General features: G+C 38.2%; 1 protein-coding gene across 1 annotated transcript in view; it reads right to left on the bottom strand.

The window, feature by feature from the left end:
• The window catches only part of TMC3 (transmembrane channel like 3), a 270,584-nt gene that overhangs the window by 90,852 nt on the left and 164,261 nt on the right, over positions 1 to 15,471 (bottom strand). The window contains exons 5-9 of the mRNA XM_064389310.1: positions 10,275 to 12,595; positions 9,782 to 9,879; positions 9,185 to 9,287; positions 7,539 to 7,657; positions 7,196 to 7,308 (exon numbers count right to left, since the gene is read on the bottom strand). The gene's annotated coding sequence lies outside the window, so the exon portion shown is untranslated. The remainder of the gene's footprint in view (positions 1 to 7,195; positions 7,309 to 7,538; positions 7,658 to 9,184; positions 9,288 to 9,781; positions 9,880 to 10,274; positions 12,596 to 15,471) is intronic.

The following is a 15,471-nucleotide window of genomic DNA, read 5'->3' as shown; positions in this document are numbered from 1 at the left end:
ACAAATATAGAACATTTAATGCCAGTGTCAACTGTTAAAATCAACTCAATAATTTAAAACCTCTGTCCCTCCTCTGCTCAATTACATATTGCAACCAAATCCACTTTCAGCTGAGAGCCTGTGCATCAGCGACTCCCTTTTTTGGGCTGGGCCACAGAGACTTCCTACTAAAGAAACAGGGAGGACCATTGCTGGAGGAGAATGAAGCACCCACAGCAAGCTGCAGATTTAATTCCACACTAATTTTGCAAGACAAAAGTGTTGCCTTAAAACACACAGCTTATGTTTGCAGTTCAATCAATCCTGGCACAAGATTTTCAAGAGAGCACTTTGCCTAGCTGTGCCCTGCTGGGTTACGTAACAGTGACACCGTGTGAAGAGCTATAAACTTTACAACCTTTGGGGCTGAATGCTTTTCTGCCAAGCACAACAGCAGCAACACCAGAATTCCAGGGGACGGGGAGAATTATCCCTGCTGCTTGCACAGTGCTGGGGTCTCTGGAACAGCGACTCTCCTCCCTCTCCCCTCTTTCCCATCACCAGGAATGTGATCAGTGGGATGTGCAGTCCTGTACCTGACAGCTTAAATCTCACATTCATTGTGCTCCAGCCCCTTAGGGTGAGTTTATGGCTAACCTGTGAGAGAGAAAGCTCTCCTCTCACAGGAAAATTGCTTGATGCAATACTCAGATGTTACTGAGAAATAACTGAAGAGCGAGACCCCTGAGAAGACACATCATCACCCTCCCAAGCACCATGGAAAGAACAATTTACTGATTTCTTGAACAGTGCTGATACATTTCCTGCTCAGAATAAAACAAACCAGAGGCCCAGCAGCTTCTTTTCAATCAGGACATGTCTAGATTGCATAAAAAAAGCAAAAGTTCAGATATAAATTATTAGCCACATGAAATCAGTTCAACAGTAGAAATTTGTTTATGGTTACATAATAGGTGCAAATAAGGGACACTACCAAGCTGCTGAGAGCCTTCCAAGTGAAGCAACAAATGACAAATTTTCAACCCTCTCCACATTATTTCAGCTGCACGTATTTTAACATTTTTAACTTGGTGGAGTTATAATTCCAGAGAAATTATTATTTCAAAAAAGAGGAAATTAAGTACAATTAAGTTTCTACTGAATTAAGTAGAATTATAACAACAAGTTGTGGGAAAGAGTAATTGGGTTTACATAGCAAAATTTTCTCTTTTTAAAACAATGCAACACTTGTGTAGCTACAATGGAATGCTACTCCCACTAGATTTCAACTGCACTTCTGCAAACTAGCACATGTAGACAGACAAAATAGGAAGTGTTCTTGGATGGAAAGTACAGCTTTTCAGTTGAAGAAACTGTAGTTGCTCATAAAACTAAACTTCGATGTAAAAAGGTTTATGTAGCACAAATACATGCAGCTGAACTTACTGTGCTCAAATTTCAGTTTTACACACACAAAAAAGGGAACATCAAGTAAATTAGGACATTTTTTATGAAAAGAGAAGTATTAGTGGTACATACAAGGACTAGCATTTGGAATTAGCCTAAATATGCCAAAGTGTCAATGACAATGGAACCAGTCACAGAAAATCTTTTTGCTTATAAGGAAATATAAGGGGCTCCTAGCATCTAATTTGCAGTATAAGCTGATTTTAGAATATTCCACTTTAGAAAAATAATCCATTACAAGAAACTACTACGTTAACATTTAGTTTTCTCTTTTGTGTCTTTATCACTTCCTAAAAATTAAGCGAAGACACACAAAATGTATTTCAAGAATGAATATATGACATGCATCAACATAAAAACTGACATATGACATGGCATCCCTGCTACACAAAAAAATGCTTGGAAATTTTTATGTGCGAAACATCCTTAAAATGGAAGGAGAACTGCCTGGGAAGTTCATACACCTACAAAGGAATTGCATCACAGGGAGGATATTGGACTTGTTGCCAGTCTGGGCACAACTGGGTATCCCGGTATTCTCACTGCCACCAGGATTTTACTGGTCTTGGAGCACAGACCACAACTTAACCAAATTCACACCCTCCCTCTTGCTCCAGTTCTCAGTAGAGACACAAGTCAAAAAAGCAAAAGAGGCAAATCAAAATTTTGCATGGAGTGTGTGTTTCCTGATTAAATCAAAGTAATTGACATTACAGGTAAGATTTAGGCCTTACCAAGGACAGCCAGCACCTGCAAATCAAATGAGATGATTATGTAGCAAAAACAATACACTGAATACCAAACAAGAAAAGAACAACAAAATGGAAAAATGGAAAGTCCTTCAAAATATGTGACACCATTATCTTAAAACCTTTGCTGTGTGGGAGTTGAGTGTGGATTGAACTTGGAGGAGCACCCTGGGGTTCACAGCTCAGTCAGCTTTTGCTGCCCTGCAGTGCAGCTGAGAACCAGGAACATTTTATTTGCAGTGCCTTTGCCTGAGATCATCCACCTGCACACACTGCTGCCACACAGCTCTTTCAGGAGCTGCCAGCACTGCCCAGCTCTTCAGACTAGGTAGGTTTTCCCATGCAGTACCTCTCCTTTTTACCAATAATTCCTCAAAATTCATTTTAAAAAGCACACACCATGCACCATGCAGACAGATTGCAATTAAGCTAGTGGCTACAGATAAGGGCATTAAGCAACTAATGATAGAAAGTACCCAGGAACCAGGTTTCATGTTTTCCCCAAAAACAAGAAGTGGATGTGTTAAAAACAAAACACATAAACCATTAGTGAAATACACGTCATTACTGCCCATTTATCTCTTTATGAGTAACTGTTTGAGGAGATACAAATACCACAATATTTAGGCACATTTTCTTCCTTGGCACAGGTGGCTGCTGGAAAATAATCAAGTCATGAAATGCTCCAAGTTCTGCTTTCTGGTGGTTTCATCCTTTAATTTTTCCCTCACTCTTTATATAGGTTTTAAAAACAAATTAATCCAACAATTTTGAACTAACACACATCTATGAAACAAACTGCAGAGCTGGCTGAAGTAAACCTCTCCAATGATCCCTATGAAATTAATTGTTGAATTTCTCATCATCTTTAAAATGCATTTTTCTCTGAAAAGATGCAGCTCCCTCATTAAAGGCAGGAAGGCAGTTCTTGGAAACTCTGATTTTTTGTTGGTATGCCCATAGGCAAACCCAGCAGGGCCCCCTAAGCCTGGCAATCTATCTGCTTCTTTCAGAGCAATTTTGGGATGAGGACGAACAGTGGGAAAGGCAGATGGCAAAAAGTGTAGCTATCAGCAAAGGTACAGCTGAGCAGAGGCACACAGCAAACCTTGAGCCTTGCCACAAACAGATGTGACCTAAACATTTCATGATCAGAGGTGGGACAATGCTGCTCTGGAAGCTCGCAACAACTTCTGAGTAAGCGTGGAGTTCAGGTCCAAGTGTAGAACCAATGCTTGGAAAACAAACTGTAAACTTCCTTCACATTGTTCAAGCTCCTTCCAGCTGCCAAATCCAACTGAAAGTTTTACAAGAAGATACTTTCCAATGTTGTCACTATCAGAAACAAACTTCCTTAATGCTTAAATAGGGTGATGATGAGCAGGCTACAAAATCTGAGGAAGGATTAGATGGGCCAGTCTTGCATGACTGGTCACAAAATTCCTTTAATTCAGTGCCAAAACCAAGAGAATCTGAGGAGCAAGGCAACCAGGAATATCACAAGAAATACACATTTCCAGAAGGAAAATAGATCTGCTACTTCTCATTATAAATGAACATACAAAAAAAAAAAAAAAAAAGTATTGCAGCAATATTTCCTAAAAGAGCACCTAGAACTGCAGACCCATTTGCTTTTAATGATTTCATCTCTTTGGTCCTCTGGGACTTCCAGACATATTGACAAACTAAACTGGTCTAACTACTCTGGCATCTTGGCATGTAATCATTTAAAACAGAGACACTTCCTAACTTGTGCAAAATTGAAACATTTGTTTGAGAATAATTAGTGCCTTAGCCCAACAACGCTTGGCAGATTTTTCTCATTAGTTGAGAAAAATGATTGAGGCAGGCAGACAAGCAAGCAGACTTTGTCAGGCATTCTGTGAAAATAATTTGGACCACACACTTGGCTGCAGAGCCAGATAACGTATGTCATTCTTTGCTATCTTAACAGGTAGGATTAAAAAAAAAAAAAACAAACACAACAAGAAACAACCATCTGGCACATGAAAACTGAATTGAGAGGACTTTTCACATCTTCTAGTGCAGCTCTTCCATGTTCTCTGTGCAAGCCACAATGATCAAGTCATCCAGTGTTAAGCCCCCACTTATATTCTTTTCTATTTCCTATTGTACAGTCAGAACCAGAGCTGAAAATATTCACTGTGAGTCACAGGCTGTGCAGGTCCCAGAACAATATTTGCAGAGAATTCATGCTGGGATAGCCAACTGTGCTTTCCTTCTCCAGGGATGTTTTAACGTGCAGAGCATGTTCAAGGCAAACTGGGATCAAGGAAATATCAAATCACAACATGTTTTAGTAGGCTGTACAACTTCCAGACATGTTTCCTTTCTGAGGTCCTTCCAGAGATCAGACTACTACAAACAAAGACAAAGCTCAGGGTGCCAGGTAACTTAACTGTACCAAACCAAATTTCACAGGATTCATTCTATAAATGCACCTATTTGCTATTTCAAGTTAAACGTTCATATATCAATGCAACTAAATTAGGCACAGGATATAAGCTTTTTATCATCCAGATATATCAAGAACTTCTAAAGTGTATTTTACACTACTTCAGCGAAAAAGCAAATTTCAGGTTTTAACATGAATATATAAAACAAATCAACTGGTCAAACCATCAGATGTAAATTGATATAGTACAATTTATAAATGTCAAAATATTAAATAATTACATTTGCTAGGAACATTTACATATTTCCCATGTCTGCCTGCAGCCTTTAAGTAGCCATTTGGCCTATTATGCTTAGATAACCACCTGGAACTCCTCCCTGGGAAAGTTCCCAAGTCTAGACACTAAAAATCACATATGTTTCCAATTATAAGAAACTATTACTATAGGGCCGACATAAATCTCCTACATCAACAATCAGTTGCCAATTATATCACATTCTACAATATGCCTTCTTACTATAACTAATTTATGGAATGCTTAGCCTAGAAAAATCAATAAAATTAGGAGAAAAGGAGAAGTAAAAATATCAGACCTTGACATCAGGGTGAACATTTGAACCCAAAAGTTAGTTTTGTATGGAAAAAAGTCTGCAATGAACTGGATCAACAGAACTATAAATTGTACAATATAAAAAGTTTCATTGTGAAAACAGTGTTGGCTGTTACCCACAGTATCCATCACACTCATTCCTGCATCATGCAACAAAAATCTTTTTTTCTTTAAAAAAGATTTAACAAGAGATTGGTAGGTTTTTGTCTTGCTGTATTACACATCCACTACACAAGAGGCCAGAATAGCAGTAAGGCTTTTTTGAACTATGCAACAAAATCCAGTGAGATCCGTTCTGCTTCCTGTCAATCACTTTGAAATACTTTTGCCATGGTTGTAAACAGCAACTGCCAAAAATCAGCTGATTTTTAGGAAACTCTAGAAAACAATTATTCCAAATGAGATTAGTGGGAAAACAGCCTTTATCAAAAGCAAGCTGCTTACAGAAGGAATGACATTTTATACATAATATATATACATATCTAGAGAGAGATCTCACACTTTACAGTACTAGTAAAAACACTTGTAATTCACCTAAAGGATTAGAGCATTTTCCCTGTGTTTCCCACTGAGTGGATTGATTCATCTGCTTTCTATAAGCAAGCAGTATCACCTTAATGCTTATAGATATCACTATATTAATTTAAGCACTATTTAATTCCTCATGAAAAATTGTGATTTTTTCAGTACAAACAGTGTAGTTTCAGTTTTAAATTGTGATTTTGTTCTGAAAATTATAACTTCCCTCAGTCTATCAATGGGGAAGGGCATCCAGAAATAAAAGGATTGGAGTCTTTGTTTCCAGGAGTAAGGATTCCTGAAGATTACAGCCCCTCTTTCCTGGCAAATCAATCAACCTTTTCAGTTATATGTTATCAAATATATTAGTTGTTTTTTTTCTTGGCAGTATTTATATAGAAAACATTAAATGCAAGCAACAAAATACTCTGCTCTTTTTCTACTTGTCCTTGTTTTGTTCTCTCTAGCATGTAAAGTTGATCAAGATTTTTTTGTAGTCTATCAATTTTGAAAGGAAAATCTCAGATCCTGCCCAGATTTTGTCACAACAATATTAATTTCAGCATGAAATCCAACTTAGATTTGGTCTCAACAGGAGCAAGAGTGTCTCTCCTTTGCTATCTTTGCACAAATAACCAATATGCAGTAATGGAAAACTAGGTGTAACTACATAAACCATGGAGGGCACTCTTTTGACATCTCAGTCAGACTATCCCCATGTTCCTCTACAGCCCTGCTGCTGGAATACCTCAGCATCTCCTGTTGTCAGCCCTTGCATAAAAATAAGAGAACAAGGAGAGTAAAACTCTTCAAAGCTGTCTTCTGAAATTACCAGAGAAAAGTTTAGTATGTGATTGCATTCATTTAAGTTCAACAAATTCCTGACATTCTGATGACTGTAAAACATTCTAGGGAAAATTGTACTTGTCAAATTGCTAAAACTATTTCTTTTCCTAAATACCATAAATTGCAATGAAAGTTGGTCAGAATCTTAATTTTAGCAAGAGTTGAGAATCAGAAATACCTCTGATGGATGGAAAATATATAACCTTAAGGCTGCAGTTTTCATTAGAAGTTGTTCCTTGGAACACAGGAGTCACCTCAGTAATGTTTTGCTAGGAATTATCTGTATAATAACACAAGGAATATTATCTTCCTTTATAGGATTTTTCCACAAGTTAATATATTCAGCAAAGCAATAGTGGAAAAAAAAAAAAGGAAATTTTGGAGTTTCAAGGTCAGTCTTTTTTTCTCAATATTTGAGGTCTTTAAATCTTCAAAGCATGGAGATGTCAGCACACACAACTTATTTGAGAGGTCCATCAGTAGTAAAATATGGAGAGTAGTGATCACCTTTCACACCTCAGAGGTGATGTATATCCCAAGAATTCTGAGCAGCTCAGTGTTGATGAGACTACAATAACAAAGCACTTGGGTACATTGTGCAACCATTACCTTAGGGATGGTGCACATTCAATTTTGTTCTTCATTCTTTCTCTTGAAATGGAATTATTCTCTTGGTTAATGTGTCTGGTTGTATAAACAGCTCATTCAAAAAAAAAACCAACCTAGAAAAGCATAGATACAAATGAATTGTTTTAAAGAAATTAAAGTTCTCCCCCAAACAAAGGATGTTTTAAAAACCCACAATTTCTTAGTATTATTGTTAGATTAAACTCAATATAATTACAAACCAAACAATTATCAGAATGCTAATTTCATGGACAGCACGTTAATTCATCTCTTTTCTCATTTCTTAATTATTCACCTTATAACACCAAGTTACATTACTGCTTACCTTCAAGCAATTCCTGAAAACAACATTGTGTGAGACAGAGGAACTTTGAGGTGTTTTTAATGATATCTTCAAAGAGTAAAAACTTGGCACAGTACTGAAAAAGAAAATTCATGCTTAACCTGAAAAAAAAAATTGGATTAAGATTAATCATTTAAAAGCAAAACACACTTGCTTTTTATGTTTTAAGAACTTCATATACTGGATAGTTTTTGCATTAATGGCCTCACTTCTGTGAACAACTTAAAACTTTATATATTTTAATTTACTCCAGTTGACCTTTTCCAGATTTGTATTCTAAAGGAAATCCCCTATACATCCAAGGAAGTCTTTTTTTCTGACAAGTGGCCTAGTAACTTCAGATTTTTTTCCCATACATATATAGGGCTTAGTACTAATACAAAATCATGGCTAAATTCCATTGAATTCCTGTTGAATACAGACTTCCCACATACCAGGGCTACTCTTGAAAGTATACAGATATCCAAAAATACAGATCAATAATTGCATTTTCAAGAGTACATAATGGTTTAGACCATATTTCATACATTCCTATGGAAACTACATACCTTACATGGTTAGATCCTTCTGAAAATCCTAGAAGGTGCCTGTCAGTGGGAATTTTAATCCTGATACTTGATCCTGATCCTATCAATGAGTGCTTGACTTTACATGCATTACTCTTTGAGCACCATTACTCATTTTCTACTATTTAAATTTTTAAGTTCGCAGTAGAGATATCTGAAAATACTGTATTGCAGCTGTACTAGTTAGGTGCAGTTGATTATTTTTTAATAGTATGAGGAATTAGGTTATGGCATAAAAATAAAGCAGCAAAATCTCAAAAACTTTCATTGACTTGACAGAAAGAACTGCAGTTGGGAGACTGTGAGAAGGTGGTTGTTTTGATTTTCCAAACCCACAGAAATGCAATATTTAGTAGCAGCATGTGACAACTGCATTGGCAGCATTTCCAGAAGCTAGAGACGTGCCCATGCCCCACCCACTGTGCCAAACAAGACTCTCAGCACTCCAACACCAGGTGGGGAAAAAGGACATCAAGACAAGGAGAAATGAGGATTGATCCTCTGCCCACTGCAGGCAGAGAGGATTTTATCACTGCATTACAAGTAGTAGAACCATTAATTGGCTTACCTGCAAGACAGAGCATGAGAGCACTTAAAAAGAAAGGTAGGATAAAATAAAAAACAGCACTGAAGTGTCAGTAACCATAATATAATCAGCGATAATTTGTGACCTAATTGAGAAACAGAGGCAGGGACATAAATTTCCCCAGTGCTGTGTGAAACATTAGATGCAATCCCTAATAAAGATGATGAGATTTGTGTCTCTAATTTGGCCTGAACTGCACAAACTGTCCTATCCTCAAATATTTCTCCAAGTGCATTTTTCAAGTTTCAGCAAAGGAAGGAGTGCAGATTATGTGGCTTGGAATGAAATGAGCCATCCATCAATAAATACAGCAGCAGTAATAAGCAATGAAATTAGCTGGCATAGGGCATAACCAGCAAATAAAAACAAGAGAAAAAGGCAGAAGAGGTGATGCTGAGGATACACAGTTAACATGAGGCAAAATGAATGATAAATAGGGAGAGGCACAGACTGTGGAAAAGGAAAGTGTCACTCACCAGCAGTGACACACTAACACACTTTGCCAGGATGGATGGACTCGGGGATCAGACAAGGCAGAAGGAGCAGCTGCATGGGTACGTTCCTGACAAACAGACAGACCTGAGAGAGACCAAATGCTTATTACATCCCAGTGTGAACAGGGGGGGACAGGTGACTGACTCCTAAAATAGGGTTGTGGTCTACTAAGAGAAGAAACTGAAATGCTGTAGGAACTTTGGCTCACGTAGCTGCAGATGCTGTTTTAATCTAAGAAATAATACAACATCCTAAATTCTCAATGAGATGGAAATCACCTTCCAAGCTTCTCAGAAGTTAAGCTGGGGAAGCAAGCAGGTATTTACATTTCTGGTTAGACACAGATCCCTCAAGATGAGAGTGGTAGTGAAACAGGGAGAAGCTCATTTTTCCTAGAGCTAAATCAGAAGAAAACCACTTCATATTTACTTCAGAAACCTTCCTTCACCAAGCAAGGAAAACAAACAAAATCCTACTTTTTGCAAGAAAGCAAAATTGTAATAAAAAGCATTAAGCCAAACTCTTCTAGTTTTCCAGACTCTCAAGTAAAACTCCACACCCCGGCTACTAAAACTCACCTGAGGCAATGCTGTATCTCTTCTGCAATGCTCAGCAAGCCAGTGGAACACTTAATGAAATACAGGATGTGAGTGTTTGTAGAGCACTATAAGGAACACTGAAAAAGGAAAAAGGCTAAATCACAGAGAAAAATTGGATTTTGCCAAGTTTAACTTTGATATCAAAACAGAAACTTACATTTTAATCACCAGTGAGAAGTACAAAGCTAAGAGAACAGCAAGCAAATGGTTTTTACAGCATAGTGTTCCTTACAATGCCCTTTTCAATTGTTTTCATTGCAGTGGGCAAAATCCCACAGGCTCCAATGGAGGACAGGTTCACCTCTCAGGTTTACTATAAATAGGGAAAAAAAAGCACCCGTTGCAAACAAATAGTCAGAGAAAGAAGACAAAGAGCAGGAGCACAAACAGATAAGCCAAGCTGAAAAAAGCTCCCAGAACAACACAGCAGGTTTCACCTCTCCACTTCCAGAGAATGTCTAAGTCATCCTACCTTCCACCTCAGGAACCTGCCACTTCCACTAGACCAAACAGACATTGAGGACATGCTTTGTATTATTCACAACACTCAGATTAGAATGCTCCTGGGAGGAGATGTGAACACCTCTGTCTGAGAGATCCCTCGGAGCCTTGGGTGCTGCCTGGAGGATATCCCTGCACACAACACTCAGCACATCAGCTAAATCGGGTGGAAAAGCAAGTGACACGAAGCAAAGGACCCCTCTCAGATGTGCTTTGTCAGGAGAAGGCTCAGATGTGAGCTCATGCAGCTCTGAGGCAGGACTGCAAACATCTGTTAGGCACAACAGGCTCCACTCACTGCTGGGAGGCAGCTTCTTTAAACTGTTCCAACGGCAAAAAATAGTTTCCAGACCAGCTTTGACTTTCTAGGAGAATTCCCCAAGGGTGGAGAAGCCACCACATGATATTTCATGGAATTAGATCAGCAATTTGCTAGTCCTTGTGTGGCAATTGGTACAGCAGGGTATGGAAAGAGCAAACACTTCAGTATGTGGACAATACATCCAAGAGCTGGAAATATATTAAAATAGCTTTTATTTAGCTCTGTTCTTACACCAGGATGAGTCTGGTGACTATTTGGTCTATTTAGTTGAGTACAAGATAGTTTACAGAAATTTTCCTTCTAAACTTGTATGGGATAGGGAGTCTGAACTGGAGATAGAACACACATCCTTTAGGTAGGATGCATCATTATTCACACGAATTTGTGAACATTCTGAAGCTCAGGATATGCTTGGTAAGAAATCTCGACATCTGGTTATGTCTGAGTCCAACACCACTGAGGTCTGAGCCACTGGGATTTTCACAAAGCAGCTGCAAAATATTGCCTGGCTGCCCTCCAGCTACTGAGGCTCTGAGGACTGTGTCTGGCAGGACAGAGCAGGCAATGTGTCTTCACAAAAATGTGCTGTAATTATGAGAAATCACTCACAAGGTAACAGCATAGGAGAAGCAGGGGCACACATGTAGGACAGTGAGTTTCAGGACCATATGAAGACATTAATCAGCATAAGGAATGAGCTCCAGGGTCAGTACAGACAAAATAGCAAAGCAGCCGGATCATGGCAGGAAGAGAGTGATTTCAGCTGATATCATGGACTGGGGAGCAGCTCTCAGGGGGTTGTAATCACTGAGGATGGGTGAACAGCTTTTGATATCAGCCATTACACACATCCCTCCAGATGAAGAGTTCCTCATCTCACATGTTCCTGTTTTAGGGATGCATGAGAATAAACTGTGGCAAATATTATAATAATCCATCTCACTTCTGAGCACACTTGAAAGGCCAGGAAAGCTAAAAGTAAAAATAAATAATATAAAAAAGCCATTCTTGCTTTAAACTTTACCTACCAAACCTTTGTCAAAACCTAATATGTCCCCCAACATATGATTAATCTTTGGCATTAAAATGCTTCTGCAATTTTAATTATTAGCAATTGAAAAATCAGTGACAAGGAACCAGACAGTTTAATTTACCCATGAATGCAAGTAGTGGGCAGCAACATGAAGGAATTTATCTCAAGCTTAATCCTAGGGGAAACATTTATATGAAGAGAAAATCATAAATCTTAAATTACTGATATTTACTGGTGAGGCAAATCAATTTAAAAATGGTTAAAGAAATGCTGAAAAACATCTTGACTACCATGAAGAATTCAAAGCAGTTTTTTTCAAAGATAAACTCAACTACAAATTTCAATTTTAAAAAATTGGCTGAAAAACTACATCAGAAAAATACATAAAAGATAAACTGCTTTGTCAGCTGTGATCTGAAACTAAAGCATGAATCCTGGCTTCATCTAAGGGGAAAGGTCAGAAAATTGATGCCCAGGTGACACAGACTGCACAAGCCCCTGCTCACCTGTTGAAGGCAGAGCTGCCAGGAGAGACAAAAGCCTTGGGCACCCAAGTCCCCACACCCTCATAGTGCCAATCTGCCACAGATGTGGGAATTTTGATAAGGCAAGAGCATTTGCTGTGAGGACCAGCAGATGAATACAAAATTAAGAATTAAGCTAATACTGCCCACTCCCATTTGTTTTAAACATCACTGAGTGACCCACTGCAAGAGCAGGTTTGCATACTTAGCTCCATTTAATTTCATGTTTCCATCTCTGTTCTTTTACTACTGTTGCTAATTACATCCTTGAACATATTTCCACCAGCAGAATGTTTCTGCTCATCTCCTTTTGGCCACGGATTGATGCAGCAAATTTCCATTGCTTTTCTTGGGGATTCCTCCATTGCCCAAAGATTCCTTCTGTCTCATCCTGGACAGAGTTCCTCCAGACCCTGGGACAAAAAGACAAAGTGGGATAGTGAAAAAACAGGACCACTTGCAACAGAAGCAGAAGAAAACTTCTTGAGAAGATGATCTCACTTCATTTAAGGGAAAATGTTCCCAAAAAAAGCAGGAAACCAATTTCTTCTTAAATGAGCTTTGGCAAAAGCCTTACATGAAAGATGTTAGGAAATACACACCCTCTGAAATGTGAGCACTGCACTCACCAGGGTCTATTGATTTCTTGCTAGAGCCTCAGTTCTGCAGAAACCAACATTTCCTTGAAATACCAATGCTAAAAAATAGATCTTTTTGTGGAGGATTTGGGCTTGGCCAAACCCTGCAACACCTGGCTGGCTCGCACACTGAATGTTTATTGTTTGGAGTTTTTGCCAATGAGATGCAATGCAAGCATTTTCTCAGCATATCCAATATGTGCTGTTTCCATTTGCAACCCTTTGTTTCAATGAAAATACAAAATAGATTAAAGTAAAGCAGAAAAATTATTTCCTATGCCATTTGGAAATTATTCTGATCCTTGCTACTTACTGCAACAGTAAGGACAGATGTTTTAATTGTCTGGGGGGAGCTTTTCTTTGTGAATGTGTGTTTTATTTTGTATGGAGTTTTTGTTTCTGAGGGCTTTGTTTGCTTGTTCTTAAACAATTTTTGCCTTAAAAGCTGATCTGGCTGGTTGCCTGTGGCAGCAGGGTAGAGCACAAGATAGAACTATCTCTGTTAATCACATGGTACCACTGCAGCTCAATCACAAGAATTGTCATAACAATCCTCAGAGCCAGTTTGTCAAAGGACCACTTAATCTACCAGACATTAAACATCAGCTACTGAACATAAGTTCATACTAATTTCAACCTAATTGGAGTCACAATGCAAATCCTCCACCTTGTTTCAGGCTGCAGCAGGAAAGCTGCAGAGAAGTAGATTTGGTTAACCAAATACACCACAGAAGAAGAACATATGAAAATGGGTCCTGCTCTGCCCAGGGCTCTGTGTGGGCAACTCCCTGCTGAAGATGCCAAGTGCTGCCATTACCTGGCAGACAAAAAAAATTGACTCAATGGACCATCCCTCCAAGTTTTCACATATAACTGGGTAGACAGTTTCCAGGTAACTGGAATCAGGATTGAAGTAGAGTGGAATATCTTCATGTGATATGGTCATACTGCTGTTTTATTTATTTATTTATGATTCAGTGTGGATCAAGGGCAGCGTACATCAAGGTCAGTTCACACAACTGAAATTCAAAGGAAAATAGTCTAAAATGCTGTAGTGGTAATAAAAATTGAGCATTGATTCATAATTCACTTAAGTAAAAGTTATTTCATAAATAAAACCATATTTAACATCTTGACCTAATTACAAAATTAATGAATCAAATGTATGAAATATGTCTGGAATTTCTCTAGGGTTTAATATTTCCTAGACTCTGTGTGAACAACCTCATTGGAAAATATTACATATAACAGGTTAAAAGTGGCTGAAAAATCAGTCAAATATGTTTAATCACAGAATAACATCAAACTCAATTTACCCTTTATGCAAATAAGTATAAAGGAAAAGACACCTGACCAGTATCCCTGAACATTGTGATATATTGCACAAGAGAGAGTGTAATAAAATCAGACTATATTAATTAATAATTAAAAATAATGGACAGGAGCTGGCCTATGAGGATTCACCTTTGAAAAATCCACATCAGCCTAAACCAGACCATTCTCTTTCCTTCTCCTGCACTGAGCTGTGAGCTCTGGGACCCAGCCTGCAGACTCAGGGACCTGCAGCAGCAGCACCCTCCTGCCACCCTCCACGGCTGACAAAACCTCCTGAAGGACAAGATTCCAGCAATAATTTGGAATTTCCAGGCACATGCTCAAAAGCTTCCGTGCTGGTGGTGTTGATTTATGATTTTAATGCCTGAGAGTTATTGCAAATCATTGCATTTCTGACTTGTGCTTATTTATGGCCAGCTCCAAATCAATGAAAATCTTAGAGAGTTACACTGGCTGCTGTCTGAAAGAGTAGGAATAAAGTGCATTTTATGGTGTATTAATTACCATGATCCAGTGGTTAATCCCTTACAACACAATCACAAGTGTAGGCACTGCTTTCCAGTATACTTGCCAAAGAAACAAAGTGTTAATAATAGGCTTATTCACTATTGCTTCTGGTTTAAACCATTGCTGCAAGGCAGAAGGAAGCTTTTAATTTTTTTTTTTCTTTTCACAAATTATAAAATCTGCAAATTATTAGAGTGCAAATTAACAAGTTTCTACTGTGTCTAGTTTATGTATATTTAAATCCTACTTTATTGGCTCTTAATTAAATACATGTAAGGAACCTCAGTTTGAAATACCACCACACTCTCCTAATCCCTTCATCATTTTCTCTACACATTTTCTGATTTCCTGTTTCAAATTGTTTTCTTTGTAAGCATTTTAAAACTAGCTTTTACTATTTCCACTTTCTAATTCCAAGCACTCTAAGATATTAATTTACCCTAATAGAGCCTCCTTCTTTGCAAGTACTGTTTCTAAACACATGAGAACTAAGGTGAAAGGCATAAAGATCTTATGATAAGCCATTAAAGAGACTTACATCAGAAGCAGAGAAGAGGTCAGATGAGAAGGCAGTTGATGGACTCTCTTTGGACAAGGAGTTTCTTAGGTATAAAAATGATGTTCAAAACAGTGATAAACTATATGTATTATTTAGTTCAGATTCAACAGACACCTTTGGCTGAAGAAAAACAATGAAGTGAGAGGCTCAGAAATGCCATAGTCATTATTTCTGAAGCACCTGCATTCTTTCAGGCTAGCCTGACAAGCAGATGTTGGCCTTCCTACACTGTGCCCTGATTGCCCAGGCA

The sequence above is a fragment of the Passer domesticus genome, chromosome 14 (genome assembly GCF_036417665.1).
Source record: "Passer domesticus isolate bPasDom1 chromosome 14, bPasDom1.hap1, whole genome shotgun sequence".
Classification (NCBI taxonomy): Eukaryota; Metazoa; Chordata; class Aves; order Passeriformes; family Passeridae; genus Passer; species Passer domesticus.
This window is presented reverse-complemented; position numbering and strand designations above follow the sequence as displayed.